The 9,741-nt window shown below is 37.5% G+C and overlaps 1 pseudogene; it reads left to right on the top strand.

The window, feature by feature from the left end:
• The first annotated feature begins 1,917 nt into the window (after positions 1-1,917).
• LOC129053127 (RNA-binding motif protein, Y chromosome, family 1 member F/J-like) overlaps positions 1,918-9,741 on the top strand; it is a 366,013-nt pseudogene continuing 358,189 nt past the window's right edge.

Below are 9,741 nucleotides of genomic sequence, written 5' to 3'. Positions count from 1 at the left end.
AACACGTCCCACATCTATGTGGAACAGGGTTCCTGGGGAGACCCACAGGGCCCACAGCCCACCGCACTCGCTGTGGTGTCCAGATACGCAGCACGGTTAGCTGCACAACAGTAGGCCTGGAGTCGGAATCCGAGGCCCTGGGCTTCCAGAGCCTGGCTGGCAGGAACCATGGCTACCGCTGCACTTGCGGAGCCTCTGCGCTATAAAGTCAGTGCACATGGGTCATCGGATTGCCGACCATGGCTACTGGCCTCCCGTGTGCCCAGGGCAGAGGATGAGAGGTCCTTTGGATTGCCCCTGTGAGTACAGCATCCTCAGGGAGGAAGCATGGAACTCGGAGTCTCTCTTTGCCTAGACCTGAGAGTCCTTGAGGGTTTCAGTTTCTGTTGCAGACTAATTCCACCCCAGCAATGTACCAGTCGACTTTCCTCCAACGCACCCGCCCTACCCTACTCCTCCCAAGCCACCGTCGCCCTCGCCCCAGTAGACAGCGCTTGTTCCTCTCTCTTCTCTCTCGATCTGCCATATTCAGTACCATCAGCCTAGCCTGCCTACTGAAGTGGGATGTTTCATGTGTTCCCTGTGGGTCAATGTCTTGCCACACTCAGGATGCCCGTTAGGGTGTAGGTCTTCCATGCCCACAATTCCAAAGGGCTCACAGCCCGCTTGTGCCTGAATCCACTGCCTCCAGGCCCCAGGCACATGCAGCTTTTCAGAGGATGCTTACCAGCGGAGGCCTGAGCTGCAGGCCAGCCAAGGGCCGGGCGCCTCGGGAGACGCCTACAGACGTCGCAATAGTTGGCCTACACCCACCGCCCTCACAATGATTGGCTGCTGGAGGTAGGCAGGATTTCCTGGCATGGCTTCTGGAGTCCTTCCCTCTCAGGCCAGCTCGAGGTGTCCCTCCTGCAGTTGGCCCTGTGGTGTCCAGAAGCCAGATGCATACAAACTGAGGGCCGAACGACCCTGAGGCTGTTTGTCCTACTGAAGAGCACCTGTATTTCTGTTTCTCTGGACAGGTTGGTCTTTCGGCAAGAATAGAAAGCAAAGTTTTGGGATTTTGTCTATAAAAGGGTTGGGTTTTCTATGTGTGGGTGTTGAATTATGGGAGGAGACAGTGGGGAGCGAACTCCTTAGTGCTCTTAAGAAACTCATTTTTGTTAAATACATTGATTTTTCTTGAGGATTCTACCTTTAACTGTCACACATGTCCGACATGTGGGCAAGTTGTGAGAGATGGTGCTAAGGCGCCATTGGTTTTCATGTGCGCATTTTATTAAAGCAGTTTTTCTCTATGAATGTGGTCCTAATTAAAAATACAGGCAATAGACTTAACCACTGCAATTAAAAACTTATACTTTTAGTCAGCACATGTCACATGTCTGCTTTGCTTGCCAGGAATTATCAAATTTCGACATAAATTGTATCACTTTAGTGTATGCAGAAGTCTGGGGACGTAAATAATCTCCGATTAAATTTGCCTCTATAAAACCTGTAATTGTTTCCTTCCTTGTACGACAGTATTTGAAACATGTTTCATGTATCTCTAGCATCGTAAATAATTTAAACCTAATAAGTGAGTGTAATCGAGATAAATGGAGTTAGCCTAAAACGGGAACAAAATAGTTGTGCGTTAGTTATTCTGTTAACCTGACACACTGACTTACTCTTGTAATCCTAGCATTTTGGGAAGTGAAGGTAGGAGGATGGCTTGTGGTCAGGAGTTGGAGATGAGCCTGGGTAACATAAAGGGCCCCTTTAATCTATTGACATTTTCTCATCAAGGACTGGGTTAGTGGAAGACAATTTTTCCTCAGACAAGGGTTGGGCAGGGGAAGAAAGTGGTGAGGTGGACACATTTGAGAGTGGAGGCTGGCCACAGGGCCCCAAGAGACACGTGGTTGGGCGGTGCTTCCCATGGGAGCAGTGTGACAGAGGGCAGGCAGGGCAGCAGGGGGATAGGGAAGATGGTGTCTGGATGAAACTGTGCCACCTCAGGTCATCCTCAGTCATTACATTCTCCACAGACAGGTATTCCAGGTCATCCTCAGGCATTGCATTCAGGCCACAGATAGGTACAGGTTGAAAGCCAGGGTTTGGGGACCCTTGACCTATTGTATATTTCAAATCACTAAACGATGGTAAAATATTTAAAATATTCTCTCCCAAGAACATTTTAATTAGGTTGATTTAATCTTTTATCCAAATATCACACTGCGCATGGTGGTTCACCCTTGAAATCCCATCACTTTAGTGGTCCCAAACCGGCAGATCACTTCAGCCCAGGATTTGGAAACCAGTTTGGGCAATATGGAGAAACCCATATCTATTATGAAAACATAAAAAATTGCCCACCTCTGATAGAAAGCTCCTGTAGTACCAGCTACTTGGGAAGCTGAGACGTGGGAACATCAGTTGAGCCTGGGTGGAGGAGGCTGCAGTGAGCAGTGCACTTTGGCAACAGGAGATACACATCTCAAGAAAGAAAATACACAAAACATCATACTGTTCCTCATAAATATATAGTTTTCACATAAAATTATTTAAATGGGGCAACTTAGGAAAATTACATATTGCAACTTAGGAAAATTACAATAGCTTTTCTTATGTAATTTTTAGAAACAAGATTTTGTCAGGTACATATTAAAATGCAGCATTAGTTCATGAAGTCAGTGCCCTTTTTCCTCTCTGTGTTACAAATTTTACATATTTAAAGTAAGAAATAATAAAAAGATGTCAGCCTCTGGAAGGGAATTTTACTTGAGTTTTCAACACAGTATGTAATAAAATTTTATCTTTTTAGGTTATTTATTTTCATCTAAATATAGATAATTTTTTACCATTTACAGCACAATCGTCCTGGCAAGTTTTTCATTGGTGATCTCAATAGAGAAACCAATGAAAAGTTGCTTAAAGCAGTATTTGTGAAACATGGTACCATATCAGAAGGTAACTCTTAAAACCGTGTGTGTGTGTGTGTGTGTGTGTGTATTTTCATATATATATTTGAATATGTCTATTTAAAATATGTATTTATATATATGTTTTGAAAAAAATATATTTTTTCAAAGTTAATTGTATACCTACATTAAAATGCCTTATCATTTTTAAACTCTTATTTTGAAGTATCCATTTGATATTTGGAAAATTCTCATAGCAGCAGGTGAGGGGTCTGTAGTAAGAATCACCTACTACTTAGAAAGGAAAATGAGGAAAAGTAAATGTGTTGTGGAATTAGGGAACAAAGTGGAATAAAATAAGCTGACTGTAGGGGTGACTTAGTACTAAGAATCACAGTAGTGATGTGAAATGTAATTATTTTTTGGTTTGATGTAACTTTCAGATGGTTAGTACTTTGGTGAGTGCATTTTATAAATGGAAAATGTTTTCATATATTTTAGTTCTTTTGATAAATGATCAAACCAGCAAATCCAGAGGCTTTGCATTTATTACTTTTGAGAACTCTGCAGATGCTAAGAATGCTGCCAAAGATATGAATGGAAAGGTAAGAGTCCCTTATTAATAATATTCTAACTCGGTTCTTCAATTAACAGTATTTCTAGGTCTTTTTAGTATTACTAAACTTTTAAAGATAGTAGAATGCCGTATGAAGCCATCCTCTTCTTTGTGCTATATACATGCAAGTGTAGTTGGAAGGTTATTGGAATTACCATTAAAAATATTAATATATGGTAACTTTTTTCTATGTTTGTATTTCAATACGAGTGTAAATAGATTTTGAAAGGTTTTGAAGAGCTTTAAAACTTATAAAGAACCCTCAAGAAAATGAAAGGAATAAGTCAACATTCATTAAATGCTGTTAATGGAATTACTTCCATTTCATGGAAATATAGCATAGACAAACTGTGGAAAAAATCTCAACAGACTCACAAGAAGGAAAGAATCTCTCCCATTTTCTGAAACTATATTCTTGAGAAAGTATATTTAAATAAGACCTTTACATTTAAGGAAATGTTAAGTACTTGAAAATAGAAAATAATATGAGAACATTGAAGTTGGATAACAAAAGTAACTGGCATTTTTGTCTAATCCTTTCTCCTAAGGACTTTTTTTTTTCTCCTGTCACCAGAGTGATTTATGTAACACGAATACCTAATTACTCATTTCCTCAGTGTGTTTAAGGACTTGTTTTGATCACAACCAATGGTCTCGCGTCCTATTGAGTCTTAAATCTAGGGATTGTGTGTTTATTAAAGCTTTAAACTTTTGTGTAATTCTATTAACTGTTGAATTCCTTTACATTGTAGTCAAGATCATTCCATTCTGGGCCCTGTAGAGCTTTTTGGCTTTATAACATTATCCCAGTCAGGCTGGGCATGGTGGCTCACGCCTTTAATCCCAGCACTTTAGGAGGCCGAGGAGGGTAGATCATGAAGTCATGAGAACAAAACCATTATGGCCAACATGGTGAAACCATCTCTCTACTAAAATACAAAAAATTTGTCATGCCTGGTGGTGTGTGCCTGTAGTTCCATCTACTTGGTAGGCTGAGGCAGGGGAATCAGTTGAATCTGGGAGGCACAGGTTGCAGTGAGCCGAGATCACACCACTGCACTCCAGGCTGGCAACAGAGCAAGACTCCGTCTCAAAAAAATAAAAAATAAAAATAAAATAAATAACATTATCCCAGTCTGTTTTTAGCTCCTGTTACTCTTTACATTATCCCCAAAATGCTTTTTTGGACTTCTTGAGAATTATCCTTCCCCATGTATGTATACAAATAACAATTTATGCTTCAAAAACAACTTAGATTTCATATTTTCTCCCTCATTGCATATTGTAGGTATTTTGTACTCAATATAGCATGTACTAATCTATTGATTGTGAAATTGTATACAGTGCTTATTTAAGTCTTCCTCGTTGCTTTTATTTGTGCTACATCTAGCATGCTTCCTGGTACATAGCAGAAAGTACCTTTTTATTCACTCTTAAAAATTAGTATTTCAAGCTGTGGTAGAAACCGAGAGTAGCTTTTGGTTCATGGCTTTGTGGTAGGTATGGAGATGATTTTGACTTATGTATAGTAATCTGTGATAATTCTTTTTCCCCCTAGTTTTCAAGCCAAAGAGCAGGTAATTTGTGCACAGTTTTCATTTGTTTGTTTATTTGTTTTTTAACACAGAGTCTCGCTGTGTCGCCAGGCTGGTTTGCAGTGGGGCGATCTTGGCTCACTGCAACCTCTGCCTCCTGGGTTCAAGCAATTCTCCTGCCTCAGCCTCCGAGTAGCAGTGACTATGGGTGAGTGTCACCACACTTAGCTAGTTTTTGTACTTTGAGTGGAGACGGGGTTTCACCCTGTTGGCCAGGATGGTCTCTATCTCTTCACCTTGTGGGATTACAGGCCTGAGCCACCGCGCCTGGCCAATGTTATTTCTAAATTACTTCATCTCACATATTTTATTGTGTAAAAATAAATATGAATGTTATATGCACATAAATGTTAAGATGGCCAATAAAGGAGTTTCTCAGAGTTTTCAGGGGGAATTAACAGTTTAAGGAATTTTGGCTGACTTCGGAACACTGGGAAAGAAGCAGCCATGCGCAAATCTGGGGAAAATATTTTGGGCCCAGAAATAACAAAAGTTTCAAGGTAGGAACAAGTGGTGATATGGCTGCAAGAGGTCTTGTAAGGGATTTAAGATTTTCCCCTAAATAACAAAAGCCATGTAATTTTTAAATCGAGTTATTAACTGTTTTCAAAAATTACTTTGACCTATAGAAAAGATTACACTGAAAAATGTTATTGTGAAATTAATTAGGATATTTAAGTATTTCTGAGAAATTACATGAAGTACTATATTAGAGTCATTTTTTTTAGGGGCACATATAAGGCAGTATAAGAAATGAGTAAGGTAAGAAGCCTTAATGAGATCAAACAAGGATCACCCTTACAGAAACATTTCTAGAGTAAATACAGAATTATAAATCATATGCGGACATTTATGTAAGTGTTATCAGATAAAACAAGAAACAACTCATAATGACTAATGTGACTAATCCTTTGAATGAGTAACCTCATTTTTTTAAATGACACAAGCTTCCTTGGGACATTAAAACTTTTAAATCAGTGATGTGAATACAAAGATGAAGTAGATTATATGTTGTAAAAAACAGATGTGCCACATTCTTCCATAGAATATGTGACACGTTAATCTATTTTGTTTGAGGTTTTATTTTTTAATAATGGAGGAGTTTTCAAGGAATTTTAATAATATAATTTGTGTTTAATCCCCTAATGGAAGTCATGTGCTCAGTAAATGTCTCAAATTTGGCATTGTGAAAGGTGTGTTCATCTTAGGAGGAAAAAAAAAAGTTTGCTTTGGGAGAAAATATATAGAATTGAAGTATAGTTGATGTAAAACTTTGTAAAATGTGCTTAGGTTAAATGTGCCAATGTTATTAATAGTACCCTTAATACTATTAGTCTTTGGAAGGAAAAGCAATAAAATTAGAACAAGCCAAGAAACCATCTTTTCAAAGAGGTGATGGGCAGAGACCACCACCTTATTCAAGAAACAGAAGCCCTTCAGGAAGTCTGAGATCTGCAAGAGGAAGTAGTGGAGGAACAAGAGGGTGGCTTCCCTCACATGAAGGACAGTTGGGTAATGTTTTAAAATAAAAGATGGAACCAATAGGACTGAAAGAAAATAAGTTTGAAGATATCAGAATTTCTCAATTTTATTTATTTCCTTTATGAACAGAAAATTAACTTATTGATAAGAAGCAAAATTATTTCTAAGTATCAAATGTGTATTATAAGAATGATTGAACTAATATCTAAACTTTGTTTTAAAATTATAATAACTTTGCATTGAAATAACACAGATATCAAACTGAATTGAGTTTATGAATGCTGACTGACTGTACTCAACTGGTTTTCTGCAGAACTGATTTATATTCATTATACTTTAGAGTTTTCTACTTTGGGGCCCAGAACTTCATATCAGTTGTATTATCAAAATACAATGGAATATTTAAAACTTTCCAACAGGAAAAAAGTAACTCAGTACTTAAGATTGATTTGGCAATTTTTTGTGTGTATACATGTGCAAACATCTATGCAAATCTATTCCTTTGTAATTTTGATACAGAGAGTTTGTGCATTGGCCTGCCATAACGCATTTTCAATTTAAGAAATGTAATAATTTCTGGAAAGAGTCTGTGACTCTGGGAAGGTCTAAAAACAACTGCTTCACAGATATGTATGTATCTTTCTTTGCTGGAGGATGAGTCACTGAAAATGATAATTATGAGTGATTTACACAATAGAAATGAGGGGCCAATATTTACATGAAAAAAAAACGTGTTATTTAAAAAAAAAACAAAAACCAAAAAACTATTGTTTGGGCTGGGCAAGGTTGCTCATGCCTGTCATCTCAGCACTGGGAGAATATAGGGCAGGTGGACCACGAGGTCAAGAGTTCCACCCCAGCCTTGACAACATGTTGAAACCCTGTATTTCCTAAAGATACAAATAATTAGCCTGGTGTGGTGGCATGCACCTGTAATCCCAGCTACTCGGGAGGCTGAGGCAGGAGAATCACTGGAACCTGGGAGGCGGAAGCTTCAGAGTGCTAAGATCACACCATTGCACTCCAGCCTGGGCAATAGGGCAAGAGTCCATCTCAATAAACAAACAAACAAATAAATAAATTAATTAATCTATTGGTTAACTTGTATTATCTATTAACCAGACTTCAAAAATCTAACATTAAACTTGGAGTTTTAATAACCAGATGTGTAATTAATTGGAGATTTTTTTAAAGTTGAAATTGCAGTGTTTGCTCCATTTTAAAATGCATAGCTTCTTGGTTATTTTGTCTCCATTGATCTTGAGGGTGAGGTTCAATAATACTCTGCCATGTACGATAACGTGCGCATTCTAATGTCCAAGATTCTAACCTGTACCACCACCTGGCAATTGGCATATATCTACATTTTTTGTAGATATATGAAAACATTTTTATATGCAATTCTTAAAGATTATTAAAATTTAGCATAGTCTAATCTGAAAATTAGTGTCTCATAAAGGAATTGTAAGAATTCTATATTATCTTAACAAATTTTAGAGATAATGTATTTTCCTGATATATCACTTTTTGATATTGCAAATATTTCAGTTTCTTTGAATGGAATTTAGTTTATCTTTATGATATACTTTGAATATTTTTCATCATAACATAATGATATAAACAGTCATTTATCATTTTTCTTTTAATATTTTTTATGTATATTATACTTAGGTATTTTATTGATGTATTTGTGCTCCCTGTTCACTCCCCACTTTTCCCACATCTCTCTCTCATACAAATATATTATGATTCTTGAATTTCTTTCTAGATTTTCTAAATGGACTTTTATTGATTGAATTGTACTAATTTCATATAGAAATGTTAATTTTATTAGTTTAGACAAATGTGAATTTGTAAGATTATAATATGTAGAAAAACTTTATATACAACTAAAACTTAGCCATTTAAGAAACAGTGATGTTAGTTAACTAAAAATATTTTGTTTGAAATGCAGATGATGGTGGATGCACTCTTGATCTCAACATGTGTTATTCTAGGGGACCCATTCCAGCTAAAAAGTTCCTCCTCCTAAAAAATCTATTCCTTCTGCTGTGGCAAGAAGCAACAGTGATATGGGAGGCCAAGGTAAATGCTACCTGATAGAAAGACCATATTTTTTGTATGACTGAAAATGAGCTCTTTTAACTGGATGCTTAACTTTAAGTTCATTGAACAAAAGAGAAGTAACACATACACGGGCATAATTACGTATCCATAGCTTTTATTATAGTTTCTGTCTCACTAGATACATTTCAGATTTATGGAGAAGAAATACTGGAGCTTCTCATTGCCTATCAAAGAAGTGATTAGAGTGAGGCCAACATTCCTTTTAATCCTGTGTTTGCCAGAAAATTCCCTTTAATTTTTCTGAAAGTTCCTAGCAAGCAGTATTCTTTGATGGTAGGCCTCTTCATCTAATGAATTCTTCCATTTCCTAGCATCCCCTAGTAATGGTCCCCTGGTGTCCTAATCTAAAAATTTCTTGTTCAGTTTCTTTGTTGGGTTGGAGTCTTGCTCTTACCAGGTCAGAGTTTATTGGTAAGATGAAGGCCTACTAAAGCCTCAAATTCCTGGGCTCAAGCAGTTTTCCTGTTTCAGCCTCCCAAGTTTCTGCAACTACAGGCATGCACCACCGCAGCTAGCTAAATTATTTTCCCTATATTTTTGTAGAGATAGGATCTCACTACAATGTCAAAACTGACATTAAAGCCCGGGCCTCAAGCAGTCCAGCTGCCTCAGCCTTCCATACTGGCTCACAATGTGAGCTGCTGAGCCTGGCCTTCCAGCTTCTGAGACCTCAATAATGCTTACGTGCCAGTCATTCTTATTGCTTATATGAAGATTCAAAAGAACTACATGAGCATTTAGCAGACAAGGAGTCACTGGGCTTAAATATTATTAAAAAATAAATTTAAGGCTTTAAAGGTAGACATGAAGGAGTCCAATATTCTTAAATTAAGTGGATATCACAGAAGTGCAGAGTTGTGAAATATAAGGGGATGTAAATCAATAATTGCGATCATACCAGGATGTTTAAACATTAACACAAGATCCTAAGTGTAAGATTTGAAATTATTTGAGGAGAGAATTTAGAACTAAGCAAAATGAGGTGACCACTAGGATTGTATAAAAGTAATATTTTTGAGAA

Source organism: Pongo abelii, chromosome Y (genome assembly GCF_028885655.2).
Source record: "Pongo abelii isolate AG06213 chromosome Y, NHGRI_mPonAbe1-v2.0_pri, whole genome shotgun sequence".
NCBI lineage: Eukaryota > Metazoa > Chordata > Mammalia > Primates > Hominidae > Pongo > Pongo abelii.
Note: the sequence above shows the minus strand (reverse complement) of the source record. Positions and strands in the feature narration are given on the sequence as shown.